We start from the raw sequence: 19,849 nt of genomic DNA, 5'->3' as shown, positions 1-19,849 counted from the left end.
CTACATTTTTCCCCTTCTATTTCTCCATGTTAATCTAGAAAATTAATAGAGATTAGTCACAATGTTTTTAAAACCGTTCAAAATATCAGTTTCCTAATTTGATTGTACATTTGTACCCACAAACAACTTGAGAGCCACCCATCATATATATATATATATATATATATATAAAAGTAAAGCAGAATCCTCTAAGCTGTGGTTGTGCCACGTGGCACCCTACTATACTCCCAAGTTCAGCGTATAGCTATTTTAAAGCTATTAAATCTCCTATAATATCTCTTTCCCTCTCATAAATCTCTCTCACCAAATAAATCTCCAATAAGGAAGCTATTAAATCTCCTGCATATAGCTATTTTAAAGCTATTAAATCTCCTATAATATCTCTTTCCCTCTCATAAATCTCTCTCACCAAATAAATCTCCAATAAGGAAGCTATTAAATCTTCAAAACTTTAATAAAAAAATACGTTTCTTTCTCTTTCTTCTACGTATCGATTAAATTAAATGGGCAGTAACACCCCTTTAAATTAGCAGATACACCCCACGTCTCTCCTGACTTTTCGTATCCCACCACGTTATTACTTCCTTTCGTATTTAAAGAATATCCCTTAAAATCAGCATTAATATCTTCTTGCAGATTCACTGCATCCCGTTTTACACGATGCTTAATATACCGTTGTAGACACCTCATTTTGACCGGACCCAAGTTCGCTGTATTTGTGCGAAGCCCCGTCCAAAGAGTGAATGGGTGTCCCAAATTTAACCCCAGCATAGCTTAAGGTCCCCTGTAGGTCTCCATAAAATTTTGCCAAGATCCGAGCGCGTTTGCTCAGTGAACGAGCCAGGAGAGTGAGCGCAATGCAGACCAAAAAGGGGAGTGAATTCATCTGAAAAGAGGGTTGTCCAATGGAAAAAAGAGGTAAATATATCAGTTATATGTAAAAGGGGGGTACATGATCCCGTCCGGGCCGCGCTTGATTCGCACGCCCATCAACATTTGTGCGCCCATCGAATGGGTAGTGCGGATATCAGCATCCAGATTTTTAATATAAAAAAAAATGAAGAACAGAGAAAGGGAGGATTCTCATTTTTTCGTTCGAGAAAGAGAGCAGAGGGAGAACGAGAGAGTTGCAGGAAGAGAGGTTTTCTCTTCAATTTTGGAGAAGACATAGAGGGGGAGGAGAGGCCATTACTGTCCCCATCACTGCCCAACCACCTCCGATCACCACATCCATCAAACCCACCCCGAACCAGAAAACCCATATTCTCTGCCCTTCTTCTCCGGCCTATCTCCGGCCAACCCGAACCAAATCCGATCATTTTCTTCGTCAATCACCCCTATTACTACCATCTCAATCGCCCTCTGCTTTACAACCATATCCACCATTCCTTCTCCATTAAAACCTTTATTTATTTTCATGTAGGTTTTCAGATCTGATTTTGTTTTTAGATCTGAAATACAGAGAAATCTCAGATCTGAGATCTCAGATCTGAGAAAAGAGGAGAAATACACACACACACAGAGAGAGAGAGAGAGAGAGAGAGAGAGAGAGAGAGAGAGAGAGAGAGAAGAGCCCCAATTTCAAACCCTACTTCGTTTTGTTTCTTCTCTGATCATATTTCTGATCAAAATCCGGCTAAGCTCGCCAGAGCTCAGATCTGACCGGAGTTTGGCGATCTTGTCGGAATTTATTATAAATCTGGAAGCTAGAAATCGAAGGGAAAAGGTAAATCACGGAGGTAAAATTGCTTTTAATCTTCTTGTTATAAATTCATGTTGATGATTTTGTTGACATGCTTTGTGCGTGATTAACGCTTTGATTCTGGTTTCAAATCGATGTGGAATTTATAGATCTGCAATTCTTCTTTTGGTCCTTGCTTTATTCCTATTTTGATCCAATGGTTTCCTTTTCAATTAATCGATTTCGTCATCTTTCTTGGCATCTGGAGGTTAATAGAAATCCGTGTTTGGTTATGTTGATGATATAAATGTTGTGCGGACATAAAACTGTTGCAAGTTCATTCCATTTTGCCTTCTATATCTAAATCCAGTGGCAAAATTTCCAAAATGTTTAGATCACTTTTGTAGCTAAAGAGCTTGAATGTTATATTGCTCATTCCTTTTATTATTGTTCCCTTAGTCTTAATTGCTCGTTAATCGATTATTGAGATGCTATCCATAATCCCCATGTGAGTTGTGATCATATGCATCTATACTTAATCTCAAATGTTATGATAATAAGATGTGATTTCTTGTTTGAATTGCTTTGCTGGTTTAAGCTCCTTTTATCTTGGATTTTGGTGCCGTAATGTTTTTCAAGAAAAAAATAGAGCAGGTCAAGGTGAATCTGCTATATAAGGATATGGTTTCTTTGTTATCCGAGTAGGTCATCATCATAGTTTAAAATTTTTCATGAATGAGTATGATAGCATTAGTTTTCTGCATCAGTTCGATTTGCAATTTCTGTTTTATGGGCGGCTACAAAAATTTCTTGTGTTAATTTTGCAAAGGTTTTGGAGCTAAGTTCATGACATGCTGTTTATTTTCATGGTTGTTTTACTATTATAAAAAAAATATATATATGATAAGACATTATGGTGTCCGTAGCAGCCCATCCTTAGGGGACCTCTCCGGTCCGAGTAGCGCTCCCCTCCTTTGCTTAGAAGACATGCTTTGTCTCGTTAGGCAGCTCTCCTCTGGGGACAAGCCTCGTTGCTTAGAGCCTCTCCCTTTAGAGAGTCTGCTTTTGTCTCTTAGTCGGTATTATTAGAGAGTCTCTGACTCATTCGTCTTTGACGCTTTCGTCTCTTAGTCGGTATTATTAGAGAGTTGTTTACGCTTTCGTCTCTTAGTTGATATTATTAGAGAGTCTTTGACTCACTCATTTTCTCAGTTGGTATTATTAGAGAGTCTTTGACTCATTCGTCTCTTAGTTGGTATTATTAGAGAGTCTTTGACTCATTTGTCTTTATTAGGGATTCTTTGACTCATTCGTCCTTTAGCAATGTTATTAGAGAGTCTTTGACTCATTCATCTTTTGGTAGTATTATTAGAGAGTCCTTGACTCATTTGTCCTTTTAGGAGTGTTATTCGAGAGTCTTTGGCTCATTTACCTTCGTTTTTGGCAGTGTTTTTAGTTAGAATTTTCTCTTTAATATTGTTGTCGTTCTTCTTTGTTATAGACTAGCACAATCTCATTAGAGTTTTTTTTTCTTATTTGTGATCTTAGATCATTTCCTCATCTTTGACTTTAGTTTACCTGGTTTAGGAGTTTCTCCTATTTTGACCCTAGGGTTTGGCCCTAGGGTGTTGCTCTGTGTATTCCCTTAGGTCTTTGACCAAAAGGATGAAAACTCTTTAAACTTCAAAAACATTGGAAAAAGTTAGTTTTAAAATCCAAAAATATTGAAAACTTTAAAAATATCAAAAACATTTGAAAAACATTAAAAACCTTAAATCTTTTGGATTGTTAGGTTTTAATTAGGAGAGTTCGCCATTCGAACTACGTTGGCTTGATCCTCTTCCACGAGGTACGTAGTGCAGCTTGGGATCTATATCCCAAGTCCAGCCAAACTTTTATAAATAACATTTTAAATCTTTTTGAATAAGCAAACCTTTAAAACCTCATTTTCAAAAGATCTTCCTCTAGAGTTAAGAGTTTCTCCTAGATAAAGAGTTTTAGAGTTAGGCTTTTCTTTTGATAGGTCGTTTGTTTGATTGTTTGTTGTGTGCTTGTTTTAGAGTTAGGGGTTTGTCCTAGAGTTATAGGAGCGCATCCGTCCGGTCAGTCGGCGATCCACATCGCCAAGTGATGACTAGAGTAGGATACGCTAGTCCACCCTTGCTTTTTCTTAGGAAATACAGCCTAGTTACACATAGGTTGTAGGAATCACCTGCATTAGCTTAGGGCTAATCTGCATTTAGTTAGGGCATATAGGGTGTCCTAAAATCCACCATTCACGGGAATTTAAATAATCGAACAAGAAATTTTAATAACTAGTCCGGTCTTTTAGATCGAGTCTAGGATAGAGGTCTAGGTGTCTTAGGCATCCTAGCTTAGAATAGGCGTGAAGAACTACGTTGCCTTGATTCTCATGGAGGCGGGGATACGTATGCTTCTTTGGATGAATACCAGACCATCCGAAGATTCGGGCAAATGTTTTAGAGTTTTAGGATTTATCGTGTTGTTATTATATGTTTTGATATGTTTTCTTACTTTCTCGTACTGATCCTATACCTTTAGCTATAGCTTGCATGTGTTTGCACATCAGAACTTAGACACCCATTAGGCATGTCACTCATAACCTAGCTATGCTTAGATGACACATCTTTCATTTTATTTTATGTGTGCTTATTACTTTATCCTCAGGAAATGCATGCTTAGGTAGACGACTCCTGAGGATTGTTCCCATTTCACATGATTTTAACCCAAACTTCTTTGGAGTTAATAATAAATGGCATAAGAGACCAAGTGCTTGCATTCGGACGAATTGGAGGTGCTCTCAAACCTTCTCCATTCGTAACCAGGCACGAACCCATATATATTTCTGGTTATCCATTGCACAGAGGATTTGATTTTGGGGTTCCATGGCATATCCATGGATGGCGACTCTGAGTTTATTTTAGGTATGTCTTCGATTCGAGCCTTGGCTCCGGATCGAGACATATCTCTTTCTTTTTATATCGCCACTCGTGCTATGCTATGAGGGTGGCATCCGTTTTAAGAGTTCCTTGGCAGAGCTCTCCTTCACACGTGGATGATCCAGGGGGTGCTAGAGACCCGTTCCCTCGCTCGCCTCTATCTCGGATCGGGGTCCACAACCGTTTTACACTATAGCAACCGGTTTACACCATAGAATCCCTTTACATGATAGTTAATAAACGGTTTTACATGCTAATTAATCTATTAATTTATGTCTAAAGATTAGGATTCAATGATTCCCCTCCCCCTTTTAACTCCCTCTCTATATATTGTACCTTGCCTTTCGGCTTCATCCCGATTAGCAGGTTAAATTAATCTCATAATTTAAATTTAAGGTTTTTAAATTGCATTTTTTTTATAATTTAGGTCTCTCTCTTATCCATCTCAACATTTTTATCCCTTTTTGCGCAAGTTGCCAAAGGCCCAAAGGTATGCTCTCACTCTCTCTCTCATTCTCAACCCATATCACTCATTTGCTCTCTAAACTCATTGGGAGTAGAACAAGCAAGCCATGTTCATTTTGGATTTTGAGAACCATATGGGAGTAAACTAGACGGTCCAAACCCGATTTGAGTCCTAGGCACTTTGTTCTCAAAATTCAAAAAGAAAAGAGCCCAAAACCGCTCCATCTTTTCAAAATCCGACGAACAGACCCTTCACCCTTTCTAGAAGTTGTTACATATAGCAAGCTTTGGTTACTTAACTAATTGAGAATTGTAATAGTTTATTTATTATTTGATCCTTTTTATGTTGATTTGGAAGCTGATTTTAATTGGGTTTTCTTTGTTGAGTGCCTATAATGTAATGATGATCGTGTATATTTTTTGGTGGGGTGTGTTTGCATTTGCAAGTAACCCATTTTCGAAAAGGTTGAAAAGATTGTTGCTGAAAGAGAAACAAAGGCTTCTGATTTAGAAACATATATCACTGTATGTAAGCCCAAGGGTCTACTCTCCTATCTTGTTTTGATGATTCTAAACATAATTGATTGTGTTTTTGAATACTAATCAATTTGCTTTGAAGTGTTGTGTTTAAGATAGGATTGATCATTGAAGAAACCAACACACAACATGGTCATGCTTGGAGATATCCCATACAAGAGTCTAAGGAGCTAAGTGAAGCTCACCTCATCTCTCAAGCAAGCATACACAAGATGGAAGACCAAGACTAAAGAGAAGTTAAAAGCTACATAGGTATCATTGTACATCCTGTCTCTTTAGATTTCCAAGTCAAGGCAAAGTGTTTTAAAAATAGTTTTCAAAAACACTTAAGGAACTTTAAAGGTTTAGTGAATGGTTATGTGGTGGACCAACATGTTGGGACCCTCATAAACATTTCAAAATTATCGTAGGAGTTGAGTTCCAAAAGCCAAAAATCAAACAAGAAATAAAATCTCAAAATATACAGATTTTTAGGCTTCTCGGAACTCCGAGAAATGGTCCAGTAGCTTCTGGCCATTTTCTCGGAACTCCAAGAAATGGTCCAGTAGAAAAATTCCATTTTCTGGCCGTTCTCTCGGAACTCCGAGAATTTCTCGGAGCTCCGAGAACCTTGCGACATCTCAAAAAGAGCCGTTGGGATTTGAATTAATTTGTGGTTTTTGTTATTTCCACCCCCAAACGGTCATATTTTGAGGAGAGACTATTTATACAACATCTAGAGGATTATTTCCTCTCTCTTGATCATTTGAAAAACATTCTTAAGCATTCGAGCAAACTTGCAACCCTTTCAAGCTTAAGATTTTGATTTTTCCAAACTTGCCTGCACTTGCAAATCTATTGAGTTTGGGTTTAGAGCTTTCACTTGCAATCATCATTGAAGAGCAATCAAGGGACTTCAAAGAGCATCAAGCTTTCAAGAAGAAGCTAAGCTTTTCAACTTTCATTTCTTGTAAAGGTGTAAGGGCATCCTATTTTAATTCCCTAGAGAGAAGCCGCTTAGAACTCGGCGAAGAAGGAGAGTCATTGTAAAGGTGTAAGGGCATCCTCATTTAATATCCCTTGGAAGTGTAACCGCCTCGGAGCCGGGCATCGTGGAGGTCTCGCATAGTGGAAATCCTTAAGGACGATCTTAAGAAGAGTGGAGTAGGGCTTTGCCCGAACCACTATACATCGGTGTGTCTCTTTCATTATCTTGCACTTTCATTCTTTTTGGTTTAACATTTCACTTTGTCTCTTAATCTTACTTGCACTAACCAAAAATTCAATCAAGAGAAGAAAATTCAAATTAGGGTTTATAATTAATTTTCAAAAGGGCTAATTAAGTGTTAAAATCAATTCACCCCCCTCTTGTTTATTTCAATTGGTATCAGAGCCTCGTCTCTAATTTTTTAAAACCCTAACCGGTCTAGAGTAAAGATTCAAAAAATAAAATAAAATGGCAAACCATCCTCAACACCATGAAGGTTACTCAAACACTAGGCCACCCTATTTTGATGGAACAAACTATGGTTTTTGGAAAACTAAAATGAAAATCTTTTTAACCCAAGATTATCAAATGTGGAGAGCAATTAATAATGAATACACATTACCCACAAGAAATCTATATGATTGGACCGAAGCCGAACAACAAGCTTCAAATTATAATGCCAAAGCTATGAATTCCCTTAGAATTCAATAGAGTATCAAATTTGAATTCGGCTAAGAAAATTTGGGATACCTTAGAGGTCACCCATGAAGGAACCAATCAAGTCAAAGAATCTAAAATGAATCATCTTTTTCGGCAATATGAACTCTTTCAAATGACACCCGATGAAACAATTGCCGACATGCACACTAGATTCACCAACCTTGTAAATGGACTAAGAGGTCTTGGAAAACAATTTTCTAATAGAGATTTAGTGACCAAAATCCTTAGGTCCCTACCTTTGTCATGGAAATCCAAAACCTCCACAATCACGGAAGCCAAAGACATGAATACATTAAACCTAGATGAACTAATATGGTCCTTGATCACCCATGAGATGATTTTCAAAACAAAAGCACCCGAAATTGAAACTAAAATTGAAAAAGGAAAAGGAGTTTCTTTTGCTTGTAATGCAGGTGAAAATGAAGATACAAAGGAAGACATGGAAGATGAAGTTGCCCTCTTAACAAGAAGGATCAAATTCTTGCAAAGGAATATGGGAGGCATGAGAAATAGAAGGACAAATCCTCCATTCAAGAAGAAAGAAGAACTTGGTGATGGATCTTCTCAACCCCGATGCTACGGTTGCAAGAAGCTTGGACACATTCGCCCGGATTGTCCACTCAACAATGAGCCTTCTTCAACCAACCGCTTCAAGAGAAGAGAAGGCAATAAAGGAATGACCGCCACTTGGGATGAGGAAATTGAAAGCGAAGGCGAACAAAATGATGGCGAAGATTGCTTGATAGCAAGGAACGTGTGCTTCATGGCCTCAACAAACGACAATAACGAGGTAAACACTTTAAATGATGTCATTGTCTTAAAAGAAGTTCTAGATTCCTTACAAAATGCAAATGATGAACTTGAAATTCAATTCGATAAAATTGCATCACTTGAAAATTCTCTTGCTAACATGACAAAAGAATTTGGTTGGTTAAAGAAAGATCATGAATTTTTAGATGATAAAAATGAAAAATACAAAGTAGAAATTCATGAGTTAAATGCTTCTATCAAAATCTTAAATGAAAACCGACAAAAACTTTCTAATGAAAACAACAAGCTACATCATGAAAATGGTAAACTATCTTTTGAATATGATGAACTAAAGAAACTTTTTGAAAAATTTGAAAATAGTTCATTGAAATTGGATAAGCTTGTTAATATACAAAGAATGTCAAGTGACAAAAGTGGACTTGGACATAAATGGAATACTACAATATCTAACTATAAAAACAAACTTGAAAAGGCTTCTTCTAGTAGTACCAAGATTTGTTTTTATTGTGGTCTAGAAGGTCATTACAAGGTTTCTTGCTTGCATGCTAAACAAGATAAAATCAAATTGAACTCTAAAGTGAAAATAAATGAACATAGCAAGATTAGGAAGATTTGGGTACCTAAGGGATCTCACTTGCCTATTCATATGTAGGTATGCCTTAAAAGCCATAACAAGAAGAACACATGGTACCTTGATAGTGGATGCTCTAGACACATGACAGGAGACCTTATTCAATTCGCATCCCTATCACTCAAGGATGGTGGAGACGTTACCTTTGGAGATGATAAGAAAGGAAAAGTCAAAGGTGAAGGCACCATAGGTAACTTTACCTCTCCCATACATGATGTACTATTTGTTGATGGCTTGTCCCATAATCTTATTAGCATTAGTCAATTATGTGATAATGGGTTTGAAGTAGTCTTCAGTCCCGATAAATGCATTGTTAAAAATAAGATAGATGGAAAAGTAAAATTCATAAGTTCTAGAGACAATAACATTTACACAATTGGACTAGATGATCTTAGACTCCAAAATGTGACTTGTCTTAATGCCATTAGTGAGGATTCTTGGCTATGGCATAGGAGGTTGGGTCATGCCGGAATGAAACTCATTTCGACCCTCTCCTCAAAAGAAATTGTTAGAGGATTGCCTAAGTTCAAATACACCAAAGATCACATTTGTAGAACTTGTCAATTAGGAAAACAATTGAAGAGCTCATTTGCACCTAAAAATATGATTTCAACTTCCTACCCCTTGGAGCTACTTCATATGGATCTTTTTGGACCAATGAAGACAAGTAGCCTAGGTGGAAAGAGGTACGTGTTTGTAGTTGTGGATGACTACTCACGATTTACATGGGTCATATTTCTAGCACACAAAGATGAAACTTATGAAAACTTCCTTACATTGTGCAATCAAATACAAAATGAAAAAGGTGTTGCTATCTCTTACATTAGAAGTGATCATGGAACGGAATTTGAAAATGTACATTTTGACACTTACTGTAATGAACATGGTATAAAACATAATTTTTCCGCACCTAGAACACCTCAACAAAATGGAGTTGTAGAAAGAAAGAATCGTACTCTCCAAGAAATGGCTAGAACTATGTTGCATGAAAATGATCTCCCTAGATATTTTTGGGCGGAAGCGGTTAGCACCGCTTGCTATATCATAAACAGGGTATATTTAAGGCCAATTTCTAAGAAAACACTTTATGAGCTTTGGAAAAACTTGAAACCAAATATAAGCTATTTTAGAGTGTTTTGATGTAAATGTTTCATTTTAAACATTAAAGATAATTTACACAAATTTGATAAGAAGTCGGATGATGGAATATTCTTAGGGTACTCTTCACATAGCAAGGCATATAGAGTATTTAATAGAAGAACCCTAGTTGTCGAAGAATCCATGCACGTGACATTTGATGAGAGAGAGCCAACACCTCAAGAAATGCCACATGATGAGGATGAACCCATTGACCATCTTTTACCTAAATTAAGTGCTCCTCCCCATGCATCTACAAGTCATACATTACCTAGTGAGGAAGTAGAAAATGAAAATGATGACTCATTGCCTAGGGATAGGAGAACATTGGTAGATCATCCTGAATCCCAAATCTTAGGTGATGCCACATCGCCGGTAAGAACTAGATCATACTATCGTAGTGTGAGCAATAACTTGGCGTTCCTATCCGAATTAGAGCCTAAGTCCATCAAGGAAGCCGAAAAGGATGAATATTGGTTGATGGCTATGCAAGAAGAACTAAGTCAATTCGAAAGGAACAAGGTGTGGAGGCTAGTGCCTAGACCTAGTGATCATCCAGTCATTGGCACGAGATGGGTGTATAGAAACAAATTGGATGAAAATGGAATTATCACTAGAAATAAAGCTAGGCTTGTAGCCCAAGGGTACAATCAGGAGGAGGGAATAGACTATGATGAGACATTTGCTCCTGTTGCCCGTATGGAGGCTATTAGGATACTCTTGGCATATGCATCTCATAAAGGATTTAAATTATATCAAATGGATGTCAAAAGTGTCTTCCTAAATGACTATATCCAAGAGGAAGTGTATGTTGAGCAACCTCCAGGTTTTGAAGACTTCAAACATCCAAATCATGTCTTCAGGCTTGATAAAGCTTTGTATGGGTTAAAGCAAGCTCCTAGAGCTTGGTATGAGAGGCTTTGCACTTTCTTGGTTGAAAAAGGATTTGAGATGGGAAAGGTGGATAAAACATTATTTATCAAAAGAGAAAATCAAGATATTCTCTTTGTCCAGATATATGTGGATGATACCTTATGTGGCTCAACTAATCAAAAATTGTGTGATGAATTTGCAACTTTAATGAAAAATGAATTTGAAATGAGCATGATGGGTGAGTTAACCAATTTCTTAGGACTCCAAATTAAACAATACAAAAATGGAATATTTTTAAATCAAGAAAAATATACAAAGGAGTTATTAAAGAAGTATGGCATGGATAGCAGTAAGACATCAAGAATTCCCATGAGTACTACTGCTAAGCTAGAAAAGGATGAATTTGGCAAATCTGTGGATCAGAAGATGTATAGGGGTATGATAGGTAGCTTACTCTATTTGACAGCCAGCAGACCAGACATTATGTTTACTGTATGTCTCTGTGCTCGATTTCAATCGGATCCAAAGGAGTCTCACCTATCGGCAGTCAAGAAGATCTTCAAGTAGTTACGAGGAACACAAAGTCTAGGACTATGGTATGAAAGATCATCTTCCTTTACTCTCATCGGATATTCAGATGCAGACTTCGCCGGATGTAGAGTAGATAGGAAAAGCACTAGTGGAACTTGTCAATTCTTGGGTAAATCACTTGTTTCATGGTTTAGCAAGAAGCAAAATTTAGTAGCTCTGTCCACAACAGAAGCAGAATATGTGGCAGTTGGAGCCTGCTGTGCTCAAGTCCTATGGATGAAAAGCACATTGATGGACTATGCAATTAAAATGGAAAATATTCCCATCCAATGTGACAACACTAGTGCTATAAGCTTGACAAAGAACCCCATACAACACTCAAGAACAAAACATATTGAGATTAGGCACCACTTCATTAGAGATCACTCACAAAAATGGGATATTTGCTTAAAATATATCAACACTGAAGATCAATTAGCGGATATCTTTACAAAACCCCTTAGTGATGATAGAATTTGTTATATCCGAAGTGCCTTAAACATTTGGAGTGCGGATCAAGTCAAAGAAATTGCCAAATAAATACTTTGTGCCTTTCACCAGCTTATCTATATAGTATTTATATATATCATCTTTGTTTGGTAGTATCTGCATGAATGAGATGTCAAATATTAATCTTAAAAATCACTCAATTGGTACTCTTAGCCTTCTTAATTTTCTAAGTTGGAGAGGTACTTTCACTTTAATTAAAATACCTAACATTTTGATATATGTCAACATCTCGATCATGAACAGGTATATGTGCATTACTTGGTTATATATATTTTTATATATTTTTATACCATAAGCATTGATTTAGGGGGAGTACCTAACTCAATCTTTATCTACTCCTAAATTGCTTTATTTTTTACACCCTTTTCTGTCGATGACAAAAGGGGGAGAAGTTTGAAATTGATTATCTATTCAATTGATTATATGCACCATATGCTTTTAATTGCTATCATTTTTTTTGTGCATATGTTGAGGGGGAGTTCTAGCATTCACTTGCCTACTATGTCACTCCACACACACCTCATAATCAATTTTGTTTGTCATCATAAAAAAGGGGGAGATTGTAAGCCCAAAGGTCTACTCTCCTATCTTGTTTTGATGATTCTAAACATAATTGATTGTGTTTTTGAATACTAATCAATTTGCTTTGAAGTGTTGTGTTTAAGATAGGATTGATCATTGAAGGAACCAACACACAACATGGTCATGCTTGGAGATATCCCATACAAGAGTCAAAGGAGCTAAGTGAAGCTCACCTCATCTCTCAAGCAAGCATACACAAGATGGAAGACCAAGACTAAAGAGAAGTTAAAAGCTACATAGGTATCATTGTACATCCTGTCTCTTTAGATTTCCAAGTCAAGGCAAAGTGTTTTTAAAATAGTTTTCAAAAACACTTAAAGAACTTTAAAGGTTTAGTGAATGGTTATGTGGTGGACCAACATGTTGGGACCCTCATAAACATTCCAAAATTATCGTAGGAGTTGAGTTCCAAAAGCCAAAAATCAAACAAGAAATAAAATCTCAAAATATACAGATTTTTAGGCTTCTCGGAACTCCGAGATTTTTCTCGGAGCTCCGAGCTCGGAACTCCGAGAGTTCCCTCGGAACTCCGAGAAATGGTCCAGTAGCTTCTGGCCATTTTCTCGGAACTCCGAGAAATGGTCCAGTAGAAAAATTCCATTTTCTAGCCGTTCTCTCGGAACTCCGAGAATATTTCTCGAAACTCCGAGAATTTCTCGGAACTCCGAGAATGGTTCTCGGAACTCCGAGAACCTTGCGACAGCTCAAATAAGAGCCGTTGGGATTTGAATTAATTTGTGGTTTTTGTTATTTCCACCCCCAAACGGTCATATTTTGAGGAGAGACTATTTATACAACATCTAGATGATTATTTCCTCTCTCTTGATCATTTGAAAAACCTTCTTAAGCATTCAAGCAAACTTGCAACCCTTTCAAGCTTAAGATTTTGATTTTTCCAAACTTGCCTTGCACTTGCAAATCTATTGAGTTTGGGTTTAGAGCTTTCACTTGCAATCATCATTGAAGAGCAATCAAGGGACTTCAAAGAGCATCAAGCTTTCAAGAAGAAGCTAAGCTTTTCAACTTTCATTTCTTGTAAAGGTGTAAGGGCATCCTATTTTAATTCCCTAGAGAGAAGCCGCTTAGAACTCAGCAAAGAAGGAGAGTCATTGTAAAGGTGTAAGGGCATCCTCATTTAATATCCCTTGGAAGTGTAACCGCGTCGGAGCCGGGCATCGTGGAGGTCTCGCATAGTGGAAATCCTTAAGGACGATCTTAAGAAGAGTGGAGTAGGGCTTTGCCCGAACCACTATACATCGGTGTGTCTCTTCCATTATCTTGCACTTTCATTCTTTTTGGTTTAGAATTTCACTTTGTCTCTTAATCTTACTTGCACTAACCAAAAATTCAATCAAGAGAAGAAAATTCAAATTAGGGTTTATAATTAATTTTCAAAAGGGCTAATTAAGTGTTAAAATCAATTCACCCCCCTCTTGTTTATTTCACTGTACTATATGTTTAGTACAGTGATATATGTATATACGTGTGGACCCCGATCCGAGAGAGAGGTGGGGGACGAGCCCCTACGGAGAAGTATCTCTCTACAGATCATCCACGTGAATGGAGAGCTCTACCAAGGAACTCTCAAAAGAAGTGCCTCTCACAGCATGAGTGGCGATAAAAGGTGAGATACCTCTCGATTTGGAGACTAGCCCAGATTCGAGGCGTACCTTAAACAAAGAAGAGTCGCCATCGAAGGAAGTGGGCCCTAGATCCCATACTATGCTCTGTTGCAACGGATAACCAGAGATTATAAAAGAAATGTTCGTGCCTGGTTACGAATTTGGAAGGTCCGAAGAGCACCTCATCCGCCCAAGTGCAAACACCTGGTCTCTTATGCCATTTACTTATTAATTTTGAAGAGTTTTGGGCGAAAGTCATGTGAAATGGGAACACATATCTCCGAGAAGACGTCTATCTAATCATGCATGTCTCGGAGGAATAATAAGCACACATAAAAGAAATGAAATAAGTGTCACCTGAGAATAGCTAGGTTATGAGTGTCATACCTAATTGGTGTCTAAATTCTGGTGTACAAACACATGCATGCTACAGCTAAAGGTATAAGGTCTGTACATGAAAGTAAGAAAACACAGCAAAACACACAAACACAAATCAATTCTATACATAACTGGACAAGACAAATCCTAAAACTCTAATGCAATACTTGACTCGAACCAAGATGGCCGTCCATCCCAGCTGCTCTACGTATCCCGGCCTCGGGAAGAATCGGAGTCAACGTAGTTCGATGACCTATTCTAAACTAAAATGCCTAACCATCTAGAACCGCTATCCTAGACTCGGCTGATTTTTAAAGCTTTTTGTACGATTGCTTAAGTTCATGTGAATTGTAATTTTTAGGACTCTCTATATGCCCTAATTAATGCAAGTTGATTAGCCTTAAGCTAATGCAGGTGGGCCCTATATCCTATATATAACTAGGCTGTGCAACCTAATGAAAACCATGGGCTGACTATATGCTTCCTAGTCTAGCCATCAGTTCGACTAAATGTCTAACCGATCAACTTGAGGCCTCCTAACTCTAGGGACACTCACACGACAGGACACACCATATCAATACAAACAAAACAGACTCCTAACTCTAAAACACCCCAAACGGCTATGACAGACTCCTAACTCTATGGGAAGATCTTTTTGAAAAAAGGTTTTGAAGAAGTTTTGTATTTTTGGAAGGTTTGAAATGTTTATTTTTGAAAGGTTTGGCTGGACTTGGGATGTGGATCCCAAGCTGCACTACATACCTCATGGAAGAGGATCAAGCCAACGTAGTTCGAAAACGAACTCTCCTAATTACCACTAAAAAACTTAGCACTCCAAATGATTTAAAGCTTTTGATATTTTTTAAAGTTTTCATATGTTTTTGAATTTTAAGATATTTCAAATGTTTTTGGATTTTAAAGCTTTTCCAATGTTTCGAACGTTTAAATGTTTTCACTCTTAAAGGGAATACGCAAGTACAACCACAAACTAGGCCAAAGCCCTAAAGCTAAAGGGGAAACCCCGAACAAGCAACTAGCGTCTCAAAGAGACAAACCACAACAAGAAAGTTAGTGCCCCAAGAACAGAGAAAACAATCTAAGATCCTAAGGAGGGAAGGCTCTATATGACTGAGTTAGTCTCTAATGGAAAAACTCCTAACTAAAAACACTAGGGAGGGAGTACAAATGAGTCAGAGACTCTCTAATAACAATACCAAGTTAAAGACTCGCTCTAAAAGAGGAGGCCACTCTAACATGAGGCTAGGTAAGCCTCTTAAAGGGGAAACTCTCTATATGAGACAAGGCTTGTCTCTGAGACACAAATGACGTAAACAAGGGTTCTGATGAGACTGGGCAAGTCTCCTATATACAAAGGAAGGGAGTGCTACTTGGACTGAGCAAGTCCCCTAAAGATGAGCTTGGGCTAGCGCCTTCATCGCCTTTGCAATGGTTCCTTCCTCTAGCTATAAATCTATAACTAGTAAACTTACAATCAAATAGCAGCTCCAGTACTCACTTTCTGGGTTAAGCCCATGATAGGGTGATAGATATAGGCTATTGGCCTAGGGAAAGAGGCTCAACTACTTTTACTGATTTCCAAATGCAGAGTCTGAAACGCCTCACCCAAAATATAATCTTTCAAACATGACTTCCCTAGTTAAGCAGCAGCATGATATCTGCTTTGAGAAGTCATCACTGCAGAGCATCCACCAACAGAAGTTAGAAATTTTCCGGATTCCGTCCTATGCCAATTTCTAACACTTAAAACTGCTATCCATAGAGTTCACACACTCTTACGCACACACGGACATGCCGCTACCTTGTAATCAATTGCACACAGACACAAACATAATTTTCATAACCCATGAAATCCATTTACAAAATTCAAATCTAAATCTGAGCTAAAAGAAATATGAGCGGAATATCGAGCTAACGAGGGCTGATTCATGGACTGCACTGTGGAAGAACTGGGCCAGATTCAGGGGCTGAATTTAAGTGCTAAACAGGGCAGTGACACGGACAAAATCTATGCTAAAACAGGGGCAGGATTGGGTGCAAACCTGGGGCAGCAACATGGACATCATCTATGCTAAAACAGGGGCAGGATTGGGTGCAAACCTGGGGCAGCAACATGGACATCATCTATGCTAAAACAGGGGCAGGATTGGGTGCAAACCTGGGGCAGCAACATGGACCGGATTGTGTATAAAATAGGGTGCTAAACCATAGATTGAAATGTGCTAACAGGGATTGAACCATGGACTTGAAACACACCTATTCATATGCACTTACACATTGAACCATCGATGTATATATCCAGAGAATATGATGCTAATGAAAAATGAATAGGGCTGCCAAAATCCAAGTGAGAAGAGGGCTACACGTATCAAGGTGAGGGGGCTGCTATTGATTATCCACAGATGAAATATTTCCCACTCAAATCATAAACCAAATGATAAGTAGAACATTACCTGAACTGCGTGGCAGAGGTGAGTAATGAACCAAAGGATGTCGGGGCATTGAGCACAACAGATCAAATAATAAGAACACATCCCATGCTATGACACTGAATGAACAAATCGCGGATAAGCGTTGTGTAACTGATGAAAACTTAACCAAGAATAGTCTGAAAATGGCTCCCTGTTGTTATTACCTTAAGCATACTACACCTTGGAGTTAACTTGAACCCCTATGCATGCGCCTTAATCATGTAGAGAGAACTTTTTGTTGCTAAAATACAGGGCATGTATAAAATACAACACAAATTTCAACCAATTCAGTCACTTATACAAAAATATAAAAGAGCCTTTGCCATGATAGGTTTTAGCATCTTTAGAAACTCTCCAAGTACCACTACAGATCCTACAATGTCTTCTCTATCACTGAAGAAAACTCAAACTAAGTGATACAAAATAAAAATGAAACCAAATTTATACATCGGATAAATAGGATTATCCTAACATCATTCTCAAATGTAAAGGAGAAATTTTCTCATTTGATTTGAACCAAAAAGCAAGGGGAAAATACCAAATCATTATGCAAGAGAAAAATCTGTATCAAAAATTAGATCAGAACCTAAGCCAAAGCACTATATAAGATATTAATATAAAAGCTCCAAACCAACTAACTAAATTTGGACTAAAACCATAGGAATTGAAAGCATATTCAAAGTAAAAAGCTATAACATAAATAGAAAGTAGGATAAACAAAGAAAATACCTGATTTTTAAGTAGAACTTCTAATCTCACCTTTGTTCCAACCTTCGCTCTTTTAATTCCAAAATCAGAGAAATTAAATCTTGTTTCTCCAGCAAGGGTTTTGATCAGATAAAATTAGAGCTCCTCGATCCACTTCTTAGCAACAATGAGATCTCTGATCTTGCCAATGACAAAAGCTTATATTGGAATTGCAGCTCCTCCTTTTCAGATCTATAAAATTGCTAAAGCTAAACCTAAGATCTATGGGCTGTCACTTATGAATTCGGTTCTAGAGCTTAGAGACATGAATTTAGGGTTTACAGATGAGGAAAACAAGATAGAATCAAGCATTTAACCTCAAATAATCAGCTTCTAGAGAAGATCTGAGAATCAACTTGTAGAGAAGATCGACGAAAAGAGCAAAGGAATTAGGGTTTGGATGAAGAAGCTTGAGATTTGAGCTCAAAGGAAATAGAAAAAGACAAATCCAAGTGGAGAAAAAGGATCAAACGGAATATTAGCCGGAATCTCACCGGAGCTCGACCGGAGAAAATGAAGAACGATCGGAAAAATGAAAAATGAGATCTAGTTTCTCTCTCTAGAAAACCGAGAGCTTCTCTTTCTAGAAAATTAGGAAAAATCTAGATCCAAAAATGAGATGCTCGGATTTGAGTATTAGAACCTCTAACACAAGATTTTCTAAGTAAACAAGATTAAACCTAGGGTTTTATGCTTGAAAAATGAGATTTAATGGCTGTAAGAAAAGAGAAATCAACAGAAAAATCTATCAAAGAAAGAAAAAAGTAAGCATGCTACCAGAGGTTATTAAAATCCGGTCGGAATCCGCCGGAGAAGATGATCGGAAGAGGAAAATCTCGATCAGAAAAGAGAAATTGGGTTTAGGATTTGGGGGAAAATCTCTCTCTCTCTCTCTCTCTCTCAAACGAATTTTTTTCTCTTTTTTTTCTTTTTGTCCCCCTTTCTTTAATGAGAGCTTTCTGCTTTTTATAAGAATGGGAGTATACCGATATTAGCACTACCATTTTTGATTAACGGGCGGTTGCGTAAAAAGTTGATGGGCGCACGAAGAAATAGTGTCTTTTCTGCCCCAGGCCGCGTCCTTTCCAGGATAAATTCGCCCCCCCTTCATGATAAATTCACCCCCTTTTCTGGTTTACACTACGACACCGCCTCAGCTCAATCGCTAGGCAAACGCGCTCGGATTCTGACGAAAATTTTGCAGGGACTTAGATGAGACCCTAACCTAACTTAGGGTGAAGTTTGGGACCCTAATTCATTCATTTGATGGGGTTTTGCATAAAATTGGAAGGTGAAGGGCACGGTCAAAATGGGGTGTCTACAATACGTGCCTCTTTCCTGCCCACTAAAATTAATTCCTAATTACAAATAAGATTATTTTATGGGAAGTGATATTTACGCCCCTTTTGATCACTAGGGACACCCAGCATCAGTGTATCAATGGCAAAAAGGGGGTTGTTGTACTTTATGTCAAAAAATCCAGTGGCTTTGATTGCAAAGTACACTGGCAAATGGGTGTCCCTGGTGATAAAAGGGGCGTAAATATCATTTCCCTTATTTTATTATTATCTTCTTTCATGTGGTACATTAAGCCCTCTTTGGAAGCCTCCAACTATATAATTTCTAGGAGATTATTTAAAAAATAATCATATTTAATTTCAAAACCATTTACATAAAGGAATCTGCATATATGCAAATATCTTTTAGATGTATTCAAAGAGGCATTTTGTCTCCTAATCTAATTCTAATGGTAATTGTATAATATAAATCAGTGATTAATCCTAAGAGAAAGGGCTAACACACAGTTACTGTTTTCGATTCTCTCTCAGTCCACAGTTCTTCTCCAGTTTCCGTCTCAGAATTGTCTCCTGATGCCGTGATTGAGGTCGCAGAGCCGATCGTTCCAAGATCTAGGGTTCGTAGATTCCAAAGTGGCAGAGAATCACTCCATAGCCCCTCAGAGAGTGCCCGATCATCCTGAATTGCCGTGGAATCACAGACAGTAGTTAGAATTGGATGATGGCAAGAGAGGAGAGAACAAATTGTTAGAGTTAGAATCAAGGTTTTCCATTTTTTTTTCTAATGTTGGGTTATTTTCTGTAATGATTATGCTAATATCTGGACTCCCTTTTTTATCCATCACTGTAGATCATGGGACCTCTTGTAACACAAATTGTCTTGATTTTATAATATGCATTTTCTGGCAGTT

General features: G+C 37.7%; 1 long non-coding RNA gene across 2 annotated transcripts; it reads left to right on the top strand.

Annotated features, from left to right (window-relative positions):
* The first annotated feature begins 1,080 nt into the window (after positions 1–1,080).
* Positions 1,081–19,846, top strand: LOC143848521 (uncharacterized). 2 transcript variants are annotated; one of them, XR_013235406.1, is made up of 2 exons: positions 1,081–1,726; positions 19,470–19,846. It is a non-coding gene; the product is annotated as an uncharacterized LOC143848521 (long non-coding RNA). The 2 variants fall into 2 exon arrangements; XR_013235405.1 differs by having other exon boundaries at positions 1,081–1,739.
* The last annotated feature ends 3 nt before the right edge of the window (positions 19,847–19,849 follow it).

Source organism: Tasmannia lanceolata, unplaced genomic scaffold (assembly GCF_043159265.1).
Source record: "Tasmannia lanceolata isolate RefF3 unplaced genomic scaffold, GAP_Taslan_0.1 ptg000016l, whole genome shotgun sequence".
Classification (NCBI taxonomy): Eukaryota; Viridiplantae; Streptophyta; class Magnoliopsida; order Canellales; family Winteraceae; genus Tasmannia; species Tasmannia lanceolata.
Note: the sequence above shows the minus strand (reverse complement) of the source record. Positions and strands in the feature narration are given on the sequence as shown.